Here is a 21290-nt window from a genome sequence, read left to right as displayed (position 1 = left end):
AGTACCTCTTACTTGTTCCCTTTATTGATTGGGCTTCTTAAAGTGAGTAAAATTAAACTTCAACCCAAGTAGGGCAAATAATACAGTTTTAAACTATAAAACTTAATTCAGAGTGTGGAGATATTTGTTAATGGTTTAAGCGCCTTGCTCTAAAATTTCGACCGTAATAAGAAACAACAAACGGTGGTGGAGGCAACAAACTTACTCTCCACTTAAAGCTTGCACTCTCCAATGCTACAAACGGTCGCAGAATCGATTAAAGCTTGCGAAATTAACGTCCAAGCCATGGCACTAAGAGGCCAGTTCCGAACAGCGAAGGGGCGCATTGAAGCCCGAGTTCTTGGTGCGATCGAATAAGAAAAGCCTGTTACTGAACGGAACCAGTCTCGGTTACGTGACTTTACGTTAATTCAACGAGCTTGTCTTGGTGTGTTTGCTAAAATTTGCTTCGAGTCTCAGGGACGTACTGACTAAACGGAAAAGTATCGAGTCAGTTGTTTTTAGTTGTTTTCCTGTAGTGAGCTTACGGGATCAATCTCGAAGGCTACACTACACTAAATGTTTTTTAGCACGGTCATTTATTGAGACTAAAACTGATTATAGTTGTGGAACTTCCACCCCACCAATTGAGTTAGTCTGTAATTTAAAACCACAACTCAGAACTCGTGAAATAATGTATAAAAAAAGGAGTCTTACCAGTTGTTTTTGCGCTGAACGCTGACCGTATTTCTAAAGTTTTCTTTCAACTAAATTTGTATTATAATCAACGTCATTAATATGGTTTTCAGGATTGTTATTGACTAATTAAAGGCGGGTGTTCCTTGAATCATATTTTTGTCCGCTGATAACAGAAAAAACGCCCCAAGTTGAACGGCACAGTTTTGATGAACTTATGTTTGATATTGTACTAATTGTAAGAGATATGGTGTACCCTAGTTTTCCTTAACCTTAAACAGATTTTAAAAAAAAATGTTAAATTCTGTAAATTAGGACAGCGACAACTGTCTTACCGTTTCTTTTGACTCGTACGCCTTCCATAGTTGCGCTTACCAAGGGATTAATGCGTACGTATTCCATGTAAACTATGTTCCATTATTTGACACATGTTAACTATGATAAATGAATAGACATTTGCTGTTTTCCCTCAAGAAAATCCCTAATGTTATTTATTCTGTATGCAAGTCATTTTTTGTAAGCATGTTCCTCAAGTAAAACTGGAAATTTGAGGGTAAAATTGTGACCAGAGCACGTAAGATTTCAAAGGAAATAACTGTACGTTGATAATTTCTCTTATGAGTGATTAAACATTCCGGTAGTATTAAGGGCTGCAAGTACAAATTTCTGCATCAGACTTGTTAATACTGCAGGGTAACTAACTTACCAGTTTATTAAATACTCCACCTTCCGGTCGACATATTCATTGCCAAGTATCCCCAGTTAGATTTTGTATTTTTTCTGACAAAACCAATAGGTTTCATTCAGTTAAGTATTTGAAACGTATTTTTCATAGTTTTTAGTTTCAAGTTGGACCGTAATTCTCAAATTAAAAAATTGCATTTTTTAGATAAAGCAGGTTAAACAGGTTCTGGTCGTAACCCTGGTCAATATTACTTGAGCTTTTCAAAGAATAAAGAAATATCCTAAAAATATTACTTATTGTAATGGAACGTTTAACTGATTTTTTGTATGTAGACTTACCGATTTAACCCTAACTGATCAGCAGCTGTGGGGACCTTTATAACCTACATTGTTTGTGTAGTAGCCTCAGAAAGTCAATTTCGTCATCAGATTGTTTCCAGTTCCTTCAAGGTTTTATTATTTAACTGTTTCATTCAGAAACTTTTCTAAAAGATTTGTGACCAACTCTAGTAACAACATTTTCGTCTTGCAGGTCTTAAGGTGCTCTGAAGATATTTTCAAATTTTTGAAGTTAATATTTCCTAATAGTTCCTATAGGTAACTCATATGTATAAAGCGCTCCAAGTGTTCTTCAAAAAATGTTCATGCTTCTAAAGCTTTATCCGCATTTTTAGACAATAAACCTGGTATTCTCGATATGATCTTCAGACAAATTGATTGATTATAGGGACACTTAGATTGCTCAAGGACTGCCACAGTGATTTCAGATCTTATTATCTTCCAGGCGGTTTAAGGTTGTTTTTTTAACAAATTTAATGTTAAGCGCACTTCAATAGTCTTCTAACCAAGCTTCTAACGGTTTACAACCAAAATATTTCTTTTTGTGCAATTCCTACACACTTTTACCCGACGGTTGTGATCATAGAAAAGGTGGTTTTTACATACATCAACAACGGAAAGAGGCAGACTCGAGAATTTAAGGCATTGCAACAGTTACTTATAGCTGAGTAAAAACTAACCTGAAAATATTAGGTACTGTAACTTTGTTTCCAAATTAAATCAACTCGCATTCTTACCAATTTAATTTGCCTCTTGGTGTCTAAGTGAATAATGTTACAAGCCTTAATTAATACTATTTAGTACGTGTACATCAAAGGCTGATGAAGTCTCTTTTTAACTTCCTCGAGTTTCATGAACGTCTTGAAAATGCGATTAATTGCGATGTAGACAAGTTTAGTGATGACACTAATGATAGCTGGCAGCTGAAGAAATCCTAACTTGTACTTATGGCCTACTAATGTCTACTTTTCCATTCATTGAATGACTGTAGCGGTGTTCTTAAAGGGTTTAGTTTATTCAGGAACTCTCACAGTGATTTGACAACTTTTTATCCTCTAGGCGGTTTTAAGGTTGTTTTCAAACAAATTTCATGTTAAGGGCACTCCAAAACGCTTTGAACCAATTATAATCCACTTTATGCTGCAATTTCAACACACTTTCACGTAGACATGGAAAGTGGTTTTACAAGAACTTATTATTCCTAGCTTGTACAGAGGCCAACAAAGAAGCATTGCAACTGTCATCTTATTGTATTGATACTATTAAATAACTAATAGTTACTACTACTTGCTGAGTAAAATGTAACCTAAAAATATTAATTACCCTAAGTTCCTTCCAAATTTAATAAATTCACAGATTCTTACCAATTTAATTTGCCTCTTGAGTCTTGATGTTGCATGATAATGAATACAATTAATTGATCATCAATTGTCTTAATTCAGTTAAGAAACTATCAGGAACCATTATGAAAAGTGACTACCTAAAAATCCCGGATAATTGAAAAATAAACAAATTGTTTTAAGTAATGCACTTACCCCATTAATGCGTTTAATCCTTGGACGTCCATAGAATCACATTTTAGATAGTTTGTTCTAACTTTTGATAAAAAGGTGTCCGTGTACAATGATACGAAAACGGCACATTGAAAATGAATAAATAACAGGCAAGTAATATTCTGTCTTGGGCTGGTACAGTCGTGCTTTAGTGAATAATGAATACTTTAAGAACTTTTAACCACTTATGTTAGCTCAAACAACCATTATCTTCAGTTAATGAAAATGTGAAAATAATTAAAAACAGTGAAAGTCTCCGGTTTTTTCTGACTTGAGTTGGATCCCAGAAAGCAAAACTTAACCGTTACTATAATGGCTTAGTTGATACCTGAAAACAGACAAATTTGTCACTAAAACGCCCATAATCACAAATATAAACAACTTACCCATACAACTTCAAGTCAACTCTTATTCATGCGGGGTTTTACTGGTTCAAAATAAGAAATATTAACAGACTAGTTTCTTGAGGATACCATGAGAACTTTAATAACGATTTACTATTAGACATTTGGCTACTCTTGAATAACGACTAGGGTTCATTTTTCCTGTTTTTCTCAAAAAAACCAAACAATTCCTAGCAAACCGATGTGACCAGTCAACAAGAAACCGCTTCATTTAAACGATCATTCAGTGATTAGTCGCAAAGTTCCAGTTCATAATTTTTGAATGTCAAGGAAAGTAAAAAAAGCTACAAACCAACACATCAGTCAATATCGGGAAAATAATTTTAAAAAATACTAGACTTACCGCCGCAGTTTCCAGTCAACTCCATAAGGACCGCTTTATAGTCATATTATTCCCGACTTTGCCCTAAGACATTTAAATTCAGCGTTCAACCCAAATTTGTGAGCAATATTGAAGAAACAAAGTCCTATTACTGGCGCCAATCCTCTTTAAGTTGATTGAAAGGAGATACTCATTCCTTTTTGTATGTTAGGGAAGTTTTCGTAACTTTGGTCATTTCCGCCCTTTTTTAGCAGCCAGCTTTACAAAATAAACGCTATTAAAAATCACGCATAAGAAATACCTAAAGTTTTCCACCTAAAAAACACGAGTTTTCTATTTCCTGTCCCAGTTAAACCTGCTTACATCTTACCGAAATTATTAAACCGCTACTCCTTAATCATCAAACTTGGACACAAAATGGACACATAAAACAAACTGACCGCTAGTAGTGATCTATTTATTTCTACCTTGTTGTGATATTTTGTTGGACACTAAATTTTGAACTTAAGATAAAGAAACCTTAGACGATCCTACAACAAAATAAACCGAGACATAACGCAAACAGTTAGATTGAAAGCAACTCACCCAACACTGAGCCTTAATGAAAACAAAACCATTCGAAATGAACACCCGGTATTTACGCCGTCAAATAAAAAAAATAGACCAGAGATGTAAAAGTAACGATTCCGCTTTGCGGCACAGGCCCGATGGCGCAATGGCGAAAGCACGGAGCAAAGCAGAAACTTTATAGCTCGATCGGTTCTTTTATTTTTCGACGCAAGATATACAGGGTGTTTCTCGGTATAAAAACCGCTCAAAAACGCAGTGTTGAGGTCCTAAAACTGCTCTGAAATTACTTTTCCGCTTCTAAGTGATAAACGAAGTATTCACTCTGTTTCTAATTAAGTTGTGTGCCAAAACTTCTTCAAAATGTTTGCTTTCACCCAGTCCACATGAAGGGTGCCTCTAATCAGTCAAGTCTTCCAAGATGCTCCATGCAATCCGTAGTACCCATCTTCCATGTCCTCCATAAATGCAGCAGCTGTCCTATCCACAAGAATGTCCGTCTTCGTCTTTCCTTCAATGCTGTGATCGTGAGAAGTCTCTAGATGTCGACGAGATGAATGAACCTTCCTTTAGTTGTAGTCAGAAAAGCCCAAATCCCCTCATTGAATACCAGTCGTAGCAATCACCAACCGTAAGGAATCTGCAGGTCCCAGGTCTTCAATCTGAAACAAAGCGTTATTAATACCGAGTTTGATTACACTGTAAAAGTGACTTTACCTTCAGTCCTTTTGCTTCAAGTTCTAATATCAAGGATCCCCGTTGTGAGTCCGACTTCTCAAGAGTTGAATTCTTTCTCAATGAAGAGTAGTCCTTTCCCTGTTCTGGACTTAAACTCGGCCAATCCAGTCGGAAATTTCACCCGCTAGTCTTCCTGGGGAAGTCAGCTCATCAAAACAGATTCCAGTGGTCAACGCGTGATCCTTCCATAAGCAGATGTCCTCGATACTGCGGTAGATGTCATCAGCTACCCCAAGACGGTTGATCCACTTCAATCCAAATTAGACAACCAGAAAGAACGTGCAGTAGTCACGGACTCCGAGGAAGCTGTCGATGCAGGTCCCCACTCTGAAATGTCTTAGTCCATTGTACTCATCCTCAATGTCCTCCAAGAACGTAGCAACTCTTCTGTCCACCAGAATCTCCAACTCTGCCTTTTCTTCGACGCTATGATCATGAGACGTCTACAAATTTCCAGATGTCGACGAGATGAATGAACCTTCCTTTAGTTGCATTGGCCGTGACAGTCAGGAAAACCCAAAGTACCAGTCGAGTCCACTCAGGCGCAATCATCAACCGTAAGGAATCTGCAGGTCCCAGATCTTCAACCTGAAACAACGCGCTATTAATATCGAGCTTGACTTACACTGTAAACCTGATTTTACCGTCAGTACTAGGGCATCTTTCCTCTTGCTTCAAGTTCTAATGTCAGAGATTCTCGACTTCTTAAGAGTTGAATTCTTCCCTCAATGAATGGTAGTCCTTTCCCTGTCCTAAACTGAAACTCTCCAAGTTTGATTGAGGATCCCACCCGCTAGTCAAGTCGGCTCATCAACGAAGATTCCAGAGGTCAACGCGTTATCCATAAGCAGATGCCCTCCAGATTTTCCGAAGACTTCTCGATGTTGTGGTAGATGCCCTCAGCCACGCCAAGACGGTTGATCCACTGCAATCCAAATCAGACAACCAGAAAGGACCTGCAGTAGTCACCGAATCCGATGAAGCTATCCGGTGCAAGTCCCCACTCTGTAATGTCTTGTTATTGGAAACCGTGGATCAAGTCACATTTTTCACCCACCTCCAGCATTGTAGTATTGTTCCTCTAACGTTTTGGTCCAATCCTAAAAGCACCTAACCTCTTGCAGCTCTTCTATGGTCCGGCATGTCCTTCTAATCCCTGCTGTCTGTTGGCCCCCTCCTCCCACCTGCCATTAAGTCGTTCACGACGCTTTGTCCTCCTTCATTTGATGTCTCGTAAGCCCCGAAGTTCAGCGTCATTGAGGTTTCCAGTTCTTGACCAGCAGACTCGTGATCCAGAAGTTCTCTATTTCTTCGAGTCCATCAGCATACTGCCAGAAGCCTTGGATCTTTCCGGATCCAGTCCACTGTCGGTCCTTCAGTCCTGTGATCGTCGACATTGACTCTGAAGCTTGTCCAGGTTGAGAGAAGCAACATCTTGACAGACTAGCAGAAACCTCCGTCTTCATAATCCTCGCCAGCTCTGGTAGTAGCAGTTTCGCTACCCAACCAATCCTAGTAAAGCCCTCAGGCCTGAAATAACTCTGATTGTTGCAAAAGTTATGCAAAAGACGTTTTACAAAGTACTGACGCCTGTCATGTAGTTGACTGGAACCTAGTTTGCTCCCTCTACTCGTAAACTCCTCTCGAAGTGCCTGCTGAAAACCGACGATTCACAGAAAATGTCCTCCTGGTCAATGATCTGAAAGACGCGTCACTGGAAACGCTATGATGACCTCTCCATCCATAGCAGCAGTTTGCACCTTTCCCCAACCTCCTTGCAGACTATCCTAACGGCACCAAGCATCTGAAGTCCGTAGCCTACAAGACAATTACATTTGTCAATTCAAAGAACATCAGTTTTCTAGATAAGATCGTTCAGACAACGCAAACAAAAAATCAGAACTAGAAATGAGTCTTTTTTGACCTCAAAGAAAATCGGAGTGGTGCATGACATTCATCATTATAATATTGTACAGGGTGCTGCATTTTCGATGGTTTTACGGGGTACAGAGAAAACGGTAATAGATAGAAAAAAAGTAGCATACGTGTTCCGATCTCATTTTCTGAGCTGAGATGACTGGCGAAGAGTGGGCTGCGCAAACTTCTTTTGTTTCAAAGATACGGGGGGTTTTTGAAAATTGGTCATTTTGGAACCTCCTCTGTATTTCATTTGCTATTAAAGTTATCAAAAAAGGAAAACCGGTTTCCGGTAGAAGTTTTGACGTAGAATCCAATGGCGTAGTCAGTTTTTTTCTATTACGTTTAGTTTCTGACATATGACACTAAGTTATATTTTTTTAAATGGAACACCCTATATATTTTTAGGTCATTTAATTCTGTTGAGTTTTACTATTTCAACGGTGTATTAAAATATATAAGTTTGTAAACGTTAATCTTCGTAATTAGAAAAAAAGCGTTTCCTTAATAAAAAAGTGCTAAATAATATGTATAAAAATACCCACAGTCGAAACCAAATTTGGCTATATTCATATTAACATGTTACATGTCGTTTATAAACAGTTTTTTTAACTTCCTACTTAAAAATAGTAGAAAATAGAAATAGCCACTTTTCTTATTAAAGTGACGGTAGAACTGTTTGTAACTTAGATTTTTAATAAGATTTATTAAAAATATTTAATTTTCTGATGTGTTAGTTTATATGATTTCCGATTTTGTTTGGTATTTTAGATATTGGCCTTTTTTTAGCTTAGCAAAGGTCCTTTTTTTAAAATAACAGGATTAACCTCTACAAACTTATATGTTGTAATACACCGTTGAAAAGGGAAAAATAAACAGAATTAAATGAACTAAAAATATATAGGGTGTTCCATTTAAAAAAATATAACTTACTGTCATATGTCAGAAACTAAACGTAATAGAAAAAAACTGACTACGCCATTGGATTCTACGTCAAAACTTCTACCGGAAACAGTTTTTCCTTTTTTGATAACTTTAATAGCAAATGAAATACAGAGGATGTTCCAAAATGACCAATTTTCAAAAACCCCCCGTATCTTTGAAACAAAAGAAGTTTGCGCAGCCCACTCTTCGCCAGTCATCTCAGCTCAGAAAATGAGATCGGAACACGTATGCTACTTTTTTTCTATCTATTACCGTTTTCTCTGTACCCCGTAAAACCATCGAAAATGCAGCACCCTGTACAGTAGAAATGAGAATCAAATTTCTAAAACACTCACCTCCGAAGTAGAATGCAGACGCCCGGCAAAGTGTTCCGTGCGAGTCCGTAACTCTGGAATAATTTGAGGGCGTCTGCATGGGACCAGACGCTGAGTCCCCTCTTTGCGCCGTCAAAGGTTTTCAATTCGGCCGGGAACCAACAGGGTGCGCGTCCCGGTAAGCAATATTATACGGGCATCAAGGCGACCGTCAACGCGCATCCTCTATCCCGTGGGAGTTGTCTCTTTTTCGGCGCAAAGGTCAGCACGGAGTCCGCTGCTGGATGATCCGAGAGTCCTGAAAACTAAATAATTAGGAAACCACTTTAATGTTTGCAGTTTTACAAGTACCTTTCTTGGTGGGTCTAGAAACTTCGATGCTTCTGTGGTCTTGAGTTCAATTTTAAGGCTCTGTCCAAAGACAAGTTCCCATAAAATGCCTTTCATTTGTGAAATGAAAGTATTTGTTTCTCTTTTGCTAGGAGGTTCATGTAAGGACCTACTGAGGACTAAGAAGTACCTCAAGATCAACATTAGTCCCTCTTTCGCTTAGAGTTTAAGATACCAATCCACAGAGGACTAAGAAGTACCTCTGTGAGATCAGCTTTTGTCCTTCTTTGCTAAGAGGTGAAAGTATACTGAGGACTGAGAAGTACCTCTGTAAGATCTTGGTCCCTCTTTTGCAAAGAGTTTAAAGTAGCAATCTTCTAAGGACTAATCAGTACCTCTGTAAGATCAATTGGTGATCCACTGAGGACTAAGAAGTACCTCTGTGAGATACGCTAGACAAAGGCCTTCACAAGAAAATCTCTTATTTAGGTCTTTTTCCTCGAGAACCAACACTTAAAAGGCGACTGGCCTAATTAAGGTTTGGTCTGGTACAAAGTCCTCGCGGCTTCCAAAACTGGTAGGCGCAGAGGACTCGTTTTGTCTTCAGGTGCAGTCCAGAAGGATACAAAAATCTGTTTCAGATGCTGGATGAGCAGCTAGTCGCGTACCACATGATTAATGCGCATTTCTGCGACTACCTAGCGCGGGACACGACAAGCTGCAAAAAGACCAAAAGCGATTCGTATCCCACTAGTCATTCCCTGAATCCCATGTTACTGGGTCAAAAGTGCCTAAAAAGACAGATAAAGTGCATGCTAAACCAGAGTTATCTTACTTGGGTAGTAGCAATCGTGCCGAATGCAGCTGTGATTGGTCAGAAGCTTGACATGTTAAGTGGTGATAATGTTGGCAAACACCCATGCTTGATCTACTTGAATCACATTTAAAGCCTTTAGCCAGCTTTTTAAGAAAGGCCAGCCAGTTTTAGGTAACATACAGGAGTGTGGTAGTAATGCAGGCTAAACGTTAACAAATTCATACACAGTTTACTGCTGAGAAATTCAGTATTTGCTAGTAAGTAGTAGTAACTGGCTGGGTATAGCGAAGGGCGTTGTAAGACTACCTACACTAAATGTTGCGGCAACCCCAAAATGTGTTGTCCTAATTATATGGTTTTTCATTCCAATTTGGCTAATGACTGACGTTGGGACTACAATTTTTAAAACCACGGTTATTGCACAAGTTTACAGGTACTCACTTTTTGGTGATTTAACCCAAATGTTCAAACGACTGTATCACTTCATTCGACTGATTTAGCATGCTGAACTAATATCCAAATGATCAAATCTGCAATGCAAATTAGTACACTAAACAATAAACATTTAAGACAGTTCAAATTCAAATCCCACTACTTCTGTTCACCGAAAACGTGACATTACAGGACAACCCTGATCGGATCTGAAAATTACCATAAGTTGGGCAATATAACAAGGATATCTTACGATTTTAGGAAACCACTTTGGTTTTAAGGCCGGTGGCGACGAAATGATCCCGGTAAAGTTTGCATATGATGATGATAATCACTTGTGTTCTAGACACTTTTGTTGTGTAGAAAAATAACAAGGTAAAACATTCTGAAAACTAAAGCATTATAACATCAAATAGCAAAGCTAATCGATACTCCCTTTTTTTTCGTCGATCAAGTTGGGCATACAAAATAAGCTGTAACAGATGCTTTTCTGCTTTGCAGACGTAACGACTAGGCATTCTAGTAAAAAAAGTTACAATTCGTCCCCTCCCCCCATAACATACTCACTCATCTCATCAATCGAGCTAATTTGACATATTAGTGTTAGACTTAAAATAATGTGATTAAGGCACTTGTGGCGTAAAATCCTATTTATAAAAGCTTGTGGTTTGTTCTTTAGGCTGCAAAGTAACCGATTACAACACTATAGAATTGTTAATGTGTGCATACTCCCTCTTTTACGACGGAAACAATTTCAAGTTTTTTTAAGCTGTAAAGTAGTACCCTACCTTGCGACTCTCTAATTTGGTGAATTATTCAGACTTTATGCTCGTTTTACTCAACTTGTGGCAACACAGTCTACCAAAAGCACTGTACAATAAAAATCTAGTTTTCTCCTCCCAAATATTCACCAACAAATATGTGTATAACATACTCACTCTTGGAAACTTAAAACTTGTTAAAAATTGCAACAACAAAGCGATTTACCTTAGTTTACTCACAACTTGGATATGTTCTACTATATTGTTACAAGCCCAAAAAGGCAGCAAACACTCCAACTGTCTACAATTCACATTAATATAATACCTCTGTGTGATAAGTCAATAATAAGTAATCAATTTAAACCGTAAAATCAATAGCTAGATTAACTGCAGATGAGTCGATTCTGAAATATACTGTTGCTGGTTGTTTTACTCTATGAGACCAGTCATAAGTCAACTGAAAAGTACGTGTTATTTGGAAATATTATAAACCAATCTTACGTCCTTTTTCTAGGATAACCAACTCGACTTTGATCGATCTGGGCAGAAGATAAACCCAATCGAAACATTCTGAAAATCACTTAAATCTAAGACCAACTAGTTTTTTTTTAAATAAATGCTCTTTACCAGAATGCACACTACAAACATTCGCCAAATAGTCACAGAAGTTACTTACAGTTCTAAGCTATTGTTACACGTTTAGTCCTTCATGCTTGAAGCTTCAAAATGACAGGTGAAGAAGTTACGACCAATAGCCTAGCAAAAACAAACGCAATTTTTCCCACCCCAAGTCCCCTTGCCTATAAGGTTTAGATCAACAATAACACTTACTGATTAACCGAAATATTGAGGTGGTTTTACTTTGGGCTAGTTTTTTCAAAATTGCCGTTTTTTTGTTCGCAAAGCACAAGCCCTCCAATCTGCAATGCAAATTAGTAACATACGCTAAACTAATAAACAATAAAATCTTGGCTTTTCACTGTAGAACCGGTCTTTAGGGCACTTTTACTTAATTTTTGGTGATCTCAAATAATCAAATTTACTTGCTTTGATTACTCAATCTCTAGTGATGGATTATTCAGCAGGACTCTGTTCTGAAAACCACTTAATTTCTAGACCAACTAGGGTTCTGTAAGTGCTATATAAAGCAGGCAGAAGCTTAAACAATCAATATACATAATTCAACCCAAATACTACACTTTTGTTAACTTCACTTAATCAAAATGCATGGTCATATTGAAAATTAGTGAATAGCAAAAGAATAAGAATGCTTACGTCACTTCCTTTGGTTTGCCTATACAACGGATAAATTCTGATTACAATGACAAAAACCTACTTACAAAAGTTTTTAGTTGGGTGTCTAGTTAATGAGTGAACATGCCCTTGAAGTGCATCAAATCTGCAATATTAGTAATATTTTTGTGTGCTAAACTACCGTCAATTTAAGTTCTAATAGCTGTTCTAATGTGGCATATAAATCCATGAAATTGTCAACAGGGAAAGCGAATGCATCACAAAACACTGGAAAGTACTATTAGTTGTCATAAATAATTATTAATCTTACGATTTTAGCAGTGAGATGTTAATTGTGCTCGTTTAATGACACTGCTTGAACTGGCAGGACGTAATAGTTCTGAAAATCACTTAGTTTCTAGTAATATAGCGGTTTTAAGTGGTAGTATTAGGAGCAGTTTTTTCTAAAAGTAACCAGAACACCTACACATTCGCAAGCACATAGTACAGGCATTTTGTTCTGAAAAAGTAACACATTAAAACACCGTAATCACGTATACTCCCTAATTTATCACCATCATGTAAGTTTCTCTTCGTCTGTACTTTTTGCAAAATCACACAAACTAATAAAAAAAAACCTTTACACATATCATTCTTCAACACTCACATATGGACTAAAAATGTCAAAACTTTCTGAACACTGACACATGAAACTTTGCTAAACACTTATTTGTACAAAAGTAAGCGTGTCAGCTGTTAATTTTAAAGTGCAACACCCAATACTCCAAAATCTGCAATGCAAATTAGTAATATGCCTGCTAAACTACAAATATTTAGATGATTTAAGCGCGAAGGCTTTAATAGAAATACTCCCTGAACTGAAAATAATATTTGGTTGTCTTCAATGATGGGCCAAAACAACACACCGTTCTAAAAAACATTTAGTTTCTAGTAGTTTCCAGAACTGTTATAATACCCAAAAACACCTACACACACTAAACACGTTTCTTTTTGAAAAACACCACAAACTGCAATTCGTTAACTGTTTTTACTCTCACTTTCACTACCAAAACAATAAGAAGTTTCTTGGTTAAAATGCTAGTTACCTCACATCAACAAGTTAATACAAGAGTGCTTACATTACTTCCTGAACACTTAAAACACTGATTTGTGTGGAAAAGAGATTCATTTCCTCCCATTTACAGAAGCAACATAAAGAGTGGCAAGCTCAGCTATTGAATTAACGAGCATGCCCTAAAGTGCAACCGTCAAACACTCAATACTGGAATCTGCAATGCAAATTAGTAATGTTTCTGTGCTAAACTACAATATTTAGATGATTTAAGCTCGAAATGTCTTACAACTTTGCGAATTTTACTCCATTAATTTGCAATAGGCTGTCAAGCTTGGGAGTCAACTTCTAGATGAACAAAACCAGCCTAGTTAAATATCAACAAGCTTTTAAATTGGAATACTCCCAGCATCACTTAAGTTTGTTATAAAAACATGTTTTACTGGTTTAATAATGACATGATTAGTTATATAAAAGTAACCACTAAAGGAGAGTTTTTTTCTGAAAAATCACACATTACACACTGTTTATCACATATTTAGGAATGTATACTCCCTCCGTTTTCCGTAATCAAAAATAAAAAATAAATCGTTTACTCACAGTTGTTGATCCTGTTATTTGATATCTGAAGATGTCGTAGATAATGAAAAAGGTTTAACTCAGCCTAACAGGCAGTAGAAACTGAAAATAGCAGGTTAAGGAAAAATGTCAAGTAAGCTTACATAATCGTGACACTGATTTGCTTTGCGACACTGACTTAATTGGTTTGCAGTGAAAAATCTGCAATTCAAGTTAATAATACTTCCGTATGCTACTAAATTAAATTAGACGATTTCAACTTCTCAATAGTTTGTCTTACTCAACTTGGAGACTTGCTCTAGTAGTTTTTATGAGGCAATTTCTACGAAAACACACGACCCTCTTATTCAGAGTTGTTTCTGACACTGAATCTTAAGGGCACTCAAAACTTCTGAAAATCACTTAATATCTAGACAGAAATCGTTGATATTCAATAACCAAATCATGCATTGTAAAAACGAAAGTTGGCACGTGCATAAGATGTAGAAAAAGTCAAAATAGTTTGAAAAAATAAAAATGGAATTTCACACTATTTCCTGAGAAGCAGGAAATAACATTCACCTAGTCGTCCTGTGACTTAGGCTCCTTTTCCTACCCAATGATAAATTATCAAAGAACAAAAATAGCATACTTATGGTGGTGATACAAAATGTAACTGCCAAACCCATGTTAATCTGGTGATGAGTAATTTTAGCGTCTAGTTTACAGCTCAAAGATGTTGCAGATCACGAACCACTAAAAATTCAGTAAATTTTCACCCATTAACATAAAACGTACTTACACCAACCATCCATATGCACACAAGTTATTTGTGCAAACCCAAACATTAACAACACAGCTAAAGAAACCAAACAGGGTTGGAATACTTGTAAAGCCTGTACAACACTTTAGCAGACTGAAATCTCTACTTAAGAGCTTATTTATTGTCCAGGTCTTTTTTAACAAAGCAAAACCAATATGTAATGTGTAACACCACAAAGACATGCGTAAACAAAGTTCAAATAACCAAAATCTAGGCAATGATTTATAAGTAAGAATGGTGAAATTAACAAGGCTAAAAGATCCATTGATAAATTCTATATAAAAGGTAAATGCGTCATTCTACATAGTTTTAGTTAATTGTTACACGAATACCTTTACATCTGGTAAATTCCAGTAAAATACTAAATTTACACCAACATGCTCTTTTAAGTAACATCATTTTGCGTGGACCTACTACCCAGTAGTAAACTGTCGTAATGTTTAAAAGGTTGCATTGCAGGTGTTAATCGAAAAGAACTAAAAACTCTTTCATTATCATATCGAACGTACTTACTGCGACAAGTCAGCGTTTTCTAGTTTCTCGATTTTTGTACTGCTAAACTTAATTGCATTTCTTGTTTAGGCTTAGTTTCAGGGCTAAAAAGTCAATGTTATGTGACCCAATCTACTGTATTTTAGGTACACGTTTGGTTTTACGTAAATTCATCAAGCTTACCCAATACCTAACGCTTTCAAAAGGTCATTATACATAAGCTACAAGTTAGCTCAATCAATACTAAACCATTCATAAACCTGCAAAAATTTTGTTAGGTGTGTGGAAGTACCTTGACTCTTTGACCTGATATAACCTCGAATAAGAACACTTTTAGAACAAAATGCAATCTAACACCAAGACATGCACTTAAAAAGCGAGTTCAAACCGAATAAATATGAAGTAGTGGAAAAGTTACTATGGAAAAGAAGATTTCAGTTCATAATTACTTACTGTCCGTTATTAAAAATATTCAATAGTTTTCACGTCTGTATCTCAAGAACGCTGCTATAAGCATTGAAACAAACTTATTATGCTGCAAGAGGAGGGTTTACCCATTAAGTATGTACAAGTGTGTAAAAGTAGATTTGATATTAGATTAAACTTACTTATTTTCAATTGTAATGCTAGTTGGTTGAAAATGATCTTTCATTGTGTGTCTAAGTTGCTTCACTTTTTCTACAAAGATATTTTGAGCTCTATAACTTTATACTCACTGATTTAAGTTTTTTTTCTAGGTGGACCATGCTAGTATCAAGTGGAATACTATCAAAAACAACTGTCTACGACGACTTTGGCATGAAATTACTGACGTAATGTTTAAGATGGAACTGCTAGCTAAAAAGTGAATTTTCCACTTATAAAATATAAGAACCTACCGAACTCCTTTTAGGACCGAACTGTCTGAAAAGTCAGAACCACTTTATACTAGTCTTGCAAGACAAAATAAGGGAACCCAATTAGTAGAATAAAACAACAAGTGCTGCTAAAACCGTAATCCTGCAAAAATCTAGTTAAGTAACAAAAATTATACCTTGTAATCTGTTGCAAAAATCAAAAATCCGTCTCGTGAGTCGCATGAAAACAACTAAATAGGCATGAATAAAATAGTGCCGTCAAATCGTCGTTACGCCCTTGGGTTTACAGATGCACGTCCTCCATCGGATAATAACTAACAATCAACAGCAGTGCGCAACGGTCGACGACTTCCGTTCCCATTTTGAGGGCGCAACAACGATTTTCCGGCACGGCACACATCGACACTCTGAAATCATCAAGAAAACATGGTTTGAATACACTAACAGGTTGCTTACCAACATCCTAATTTGCGTGTCTCATACTCTTTTGTACGCAATAAGATGCAGGATATAAGTGTGGTTTGCCGTCAAACAGCTAATGCCAGCGTCTAGGCCTGATGCGCGTGCCCGTACCGCAAAATAACTAACACTGTATAGCCTGGACAGCACCGGACGGCATCCCTTGTCAACGTTGTGGCATCGGGTGTTTTTCGGCACAAGTGAATTAAATATATAAGAACAGTTTCTATAAAATAGGGCGGAAAACGGAAAGAACGCGACAAAAAAAAATTATATAGAAGAGAAAGTCCGGACATTACCTTCTACTTTAAAGACAGTTTCTCTGGTCGGGGAGGAAGAGTGTAGTGGGTTCCCGGCTTAAATCTGTGAAAATTTGTTAAGTTTTGCCCTAGCTGCGGGTCGACAAACAGACAATCCACTTGAAACTGTGCCTGACCTATTTAGCGTCGCTGAATAAATAAGGATGTTTTATTTGGACTAGAAAACAGCATGGAACAACGCCAAACAGGGCTCTAGTTTGTAGTTTGAGAGTGGATTCCTTGTTTTACGACCCAACTATGATGAAAAAAAGTGTACTTATATAAAATAGTCACAACCGCTAACTGTGTCATTTCAATCTAATTAGTAGTAGATAACGCATGCTAAGTCTGTTAAAACTTGTTCAGCAAGTGATGGAATTACCTTAATGCAGCTTAAACCAACCGGAATTGCGACCCGCTTTGCAATGGCCAAAAAAAAAATGAAACAAAGATGGTTATTCTACTGGCGGCCATGCTATTAAAAATAAAACAAGAGCGAACCAAAAACATCACGAACATCCGTTAGAGGTTGAACTCTACACACCGAGAAATCTGTGAAAAACAAAACTGCGCCCCTAAACCCACCCTTTTCTAATCTAAGATTAAAACAGGAAAAAAAACGGCTTACATTCACTAGATAGTTCCACATCCAAAAAAATACAACGAAAAGGAGAAACTGGCGGCTCGACAAACTGAAGCTACTCTGCCACCATTCCGGAAATTAAGAGAGTCTAGATTGTGTTACTGATTTGTACAGGTTTGAAGCTTAGGCCGTCAAACAACCGAAGGGCGTGTAACCGGAAGCGGATGCAGCTCCTGGTCGCCGTAAAACCACGCTATAAAATAGTGCACAAAAGCAAGAAAACGACTCGGAAAACTGCATCCCGGGCTCTACACACCGGCCTCCGTTCTTTTCCGACTTAGGTCGCGCGGACTCAAGCGGTTTTCGTACTGAATACACGAGGAAAGCCACAAGCGAACGGAAAGTGCTTCGCCCCTACAAAGTGTTAGATTAGATGCTCACGTCAACAAGTCAATAATGTAATTAAAAAATAAAATAAACACTCAATACCGTGGTTACTGAACTCCCTCAGCGTGAAATGGACAAACCGAGTTGTGGGTTTTTAAAATTAGTGCGGTTAAGCGATACAGGCCAAATGAACGAATTTAACCGTACAAGTTAGTTACCTAACTAAAAATAAAGTATATCACAAAAACGCTAGTCGCAGCGCCGTTAAACAAGCAGGTCTCACACCTTTCTACTCGGTGGCAATTGTCCGTTGCCGAACAATTACTTCGCTAACTTTACACTTACATTTAAAGTTACAACAGCAAAATGGCAACGTTCAAATGTCACCTGACGTCGGAGTGGATCTCTTATTTGTCAGCGCCGCCCGTTAAGTTTATAAAACTTACTCAATTTTGCTTCTATATTCTGCATAGGAGTAGCTGGTTATAGTGTTGATTTAATGGATTTAAGCCTTCTTGGTTTTCTGTGATTTTATCGTATATTGTAGTAGAAGTATTGTTCATATTACACAATCTAATTGCAGACTTGTAACTGGAAGGAAAGTTGTTAACTTTATCTGCTATATTGAACCAACTGAACCTCTCCCTGACGCAAAAGATCCTGTTACAATAAACTGTCTAACTTTATCCTTTTTGTTTCTTTGATGGGTAGTTTGATGAATCAAAATTCTTCAAAATCAATCCAACTAGAAGAGTTAAAAAAATGACTTACAGTTTTACTGTAATCTGACTGCCTTCTTGCAGCATTTCACTGTGTTTTTCTTGGGTGTCAATGATCTTAAGTTATTTCTATTATTCCTTGATAATGGAACCTGAGAAAAAGAACATAAAAATAGCCACGAAGCCGTCAAATAGGCAATGCTGAAGACAAATCCGGGTGCAGGTCCCACGCAGCAAAATTGATATATTTAGTTGTTAATTGGAGGGCAAACATCTGGATAGGCAACGTGCAACATCACCCTCTTGTCATTTGGAGCAGCATATCCCTATTTTTCGGATTCAACGGTACGGAATTGTTTGTTACGCTTCAGTTTTTAGCTTGTGAGCTGCTGCATTGAGGACAAACGAGCTACATTTTTCGTTCTTCTTTCCAAAACTCTTCGACCCTAGTATTTGAACTGTTAATCGGTCCAATGAGGAGCGACTAGGGTGCGACTAAGCATAGCAAAACAGCATGTTGAACTTCGGCAACGGCAACAGTACCACACCCAATAACACCCTATACACGCTCCCGCATCGGCCGGTTTCCAGAGCAAGGAATACAGGGTGGCGCAGATCAGCTGAAATTAAGCCTCCAATACCGCCAAACCTGACCAACGCGTTCGACAATAGCATTACATTACCTCAACGATCCGCTTCGGATTCCCGGCTTCTGCAGAATACAAAATCCGCGAACGAACCCTTTCATGGAAGGGCAGTTTCGGACCGCGATGTTCGCCCGCCTTCTACACCTAAAACAAAGCTTGAAGCGGGCCGAAACTGTCCGCGGGTATAAACACGGATCTGTTATTCTGTAGAACCGGTGAATCCACTTTTTTTGAGCAAACCTGAAATTTAATTCAAATGTTTTGCTTCACATGAACGTCACTAACCTGAATTGATTAGGAAATCTTGAACTGTAAATGTTTAATACTTGATAAGAGAACTTATAGTTTTTCCTTCTTAGGTTCTTTTACGTTAGCACATCCTGAAACTGAAAAGCTTTGTCTCTGGTATTAACCACCTACCGTGGAGTAGGGAAAAACCTGACTCTTGGTATTTTCTCTTAAAAGTGCAATCAAAACTCGGAAAGTGGTATTAAACAAATTTGACACCCACACACCCTAAAATTTGTTTAGTCTCCGTGTCACTAGCTGGATTAGCACAGCACAACGTTTCAAAATATTATAAACCGGTTAGTTATAAATGACACTAATTTCAAATGTTCAAATTGTTATTTATAAGGTAACTTCATGACCTGAAAACAACTTTAGTTAAAACCGCACTAACCTGAATAGACCTCAACCTCAATAAAGTGTATATTTAATTAGAGCTTCAAAAGTATTGAAAACTGTGCAACTCTTTCATTAAAAGCTTAAAAATGAAGAATTTTGTTCACATATTAACGTAAAAACTGTAGAATATTTCCTCTTGCTCCTCATTCAACTTCAATTTTCTTCAATCTTCTTAGATTAATATGCTATCAATTGTAGTATGAAACTGTAAAGTATATGAAAGTTAAGTTTTGCTATAGACAGAGTTAATAAGTCATATTGGAGTTTCTCTTCTTTTAGTCTTGAAAACCGCTCAATTTGGGAGGGACGAGTCATAATTCTATAAAAAAAATTGTTAGCGTACGTATGTCATTGTTACCTTCATACATATTGATCAGGGGGAATTTTTCAATTTTACCCCAAAAACTAAAAGGTAGTATAAGTTTCAATCGAGAAGATTTTTTAAAGTCTTCCCGACCAGCGGAGTTAAATAACGTAGCAACTTCATTCAATCAGCAGCTTTGTCTATATTAAAGGAAACGGTCGAATCCCGGTTTGGTTAGGACGACCGTTTTTTTTTTGTTCTTCCAGCAAGTTACATAATGTTTACACTTTCTAGCTTGTGCAGAATATAAAAAATCTAAACATCCTAAAACAGATTGTAGTAGTTTAAAAGCATATTAATGAAACAGTAGCTTTAGTAGTATGTACAAAATAGTGCCCCAACAAACTTGAAGGAACTGGAAAGTGTCGTTACTTTTCGTTTCTTCTTTCTTCGCAACCTAAATATCAAAGCGCAACTATAATCAGCAGGGTATTTTAGTACGTAAGTTTACACGATCCCGCTAAAAACCGCTTTATGTACTTAATTAAAACCTTGTTAAGACGCTATTAAAACCTTTCAATGGACGCCTAAATTCAACGCAAGTCGAAACTTAAACGCTACACAAGGACCTGAAGACTTTTAAAAAACGGTTCCCGGGGGGCCGTATAAACTAAAATCGCCCAACGCCAGCCAGTTCTTTCATTTTTGTTTGTTTCACATCGTTTCTAAATATATAGTGTAATTCAAAATAAGGTCGCTTTGCCATAATAAGTCGACTCAACCTAATTATTTAAAACTTCCCAAGCCCCACTACTATTTCAATTACTAAGTTGTTCACTCCATCTTCTGAACACACAACCAAAGAACTAATATTCCAAAAAAAAATACCAGGAAGATGGTAAAGGAATTTGGAAAAATCTGACCTTAGTGCGGCTGCAAACAGTCCACTGCCTAAACTGGGACTTGGTTTTCAAATTTCGTTCTTGTTCTCTTCAGACCACTTTCCATGCAAAGGTTTACCAGCCTGGTTCACTTTAAACAAAAAATAATCAACCCAGAATGCAAATCCCAGTCTGCCTACTGCAATTATTATGAAAATCTTCCTGTTTGTTGTGGTGTGTGCTTCACTCTTCTTTTTTCACTTTTCTATTATTATGTGTAGAGCTCGAATCAGATGAGAAAAGGCCACCGCATCATCAATGACGCAGTTTTTAAAACTATTTCTTTCTCCTTCTACAGTTGCCGTCGCATTAGATATAATCAGAGGCGTCCTATTAAAATATTCCCGAAAATATATTGTTAAGCGGTCAAAAAGCCACTTGGCAACGTAGTACGGTTTTTACTTGGACACAATTAAAACAGATGCGGCAGC

General features: G+C 37.3%; 1 long non-coding RNA gene across 17 annotated transcripts in view; it reads right to left on the bottom strand.

Annotated features, from left to right (window-relative positions):
* Positions 1 to 20610, bottom strand: part of LOC145729490 (uncharacterized) — a 52101-nt gene extending 31491 nt beyond the window's left edge. For 7 of the 17 annotated variants that reach the window (XR_014178364.1, XR_014178361.1, XR_014178363.1 and 4 more), the window contains exons 1-20: positions 8810 to 20610; positions 8480 to 8756; positions 6867 to 7100; positions 6340 to 6812; positions 5927 to 6287; positions 5262 to 5870; positions 4869 to 5206; positions 4563 to 4819; positions 4348 to 4507; positions 3999 to 4292; positions 3638 to 3939; positions 3234 to 3579; positions 3063 to 3178; positions 2436 to 3004; positions 1699 to 2378; positions 1382 to 1640; positions 697 to 1325; positions 528 to 636; positions 206 to 470; positions 13 to 149 (exon numbers count right to left, since the gene is read on the bottom strand). This is a non-coding gene — a long non-coding RNA (uncharacterized LOC145729490). Of the gene's footprint in view, positions 1 to 12; positions 150 to 205; positions 471 to 527; positions 637 to 696; positions 1326 to 1381; positions 1641 to 1698; positions 2379 to 2435; positions 3005 to 3062; positions 3179 to 3233; positions 3580 to 3637; positions 3940 to 3998; positions 4293 to 4347; positions 4508 to 4562; positions 4820 to 4868; positions 5207 to 5261; positions 5871 to 5926; positions 6288 to 6339; positions 6813 to 6866; positions 7101 to 8479; positions 8757 to 8809 lie in introns of those variants that run through there. The other 10 variants (XR_014178370.1, XR_014178369.1, XR_014178367.1 and 7 more) reach the window with 10 other exon arrangements.
* Between the last annotated feature and the right edge of the window lie 680 nt (positions 20611 to 21290).

Source organism: Ips typographus, linkage group LG5 (assembly GCF_016097725.1).
Source record: "Ips typographus isolate SLU linkage group LG5, UJ_Ityp_2.0, whole genome shotgun sequence".
Classification (NCBI taxonomy): Eukaryota; Metazoa; Arthropoda; class Insecta; order Coleoptera; family Curculionidae; genus Ips; species Ips typographus.
Note: the sequence above shows the minus strand (reverse complement) of the source record. Positions and strands in the feature narration are given on the sequence as shown.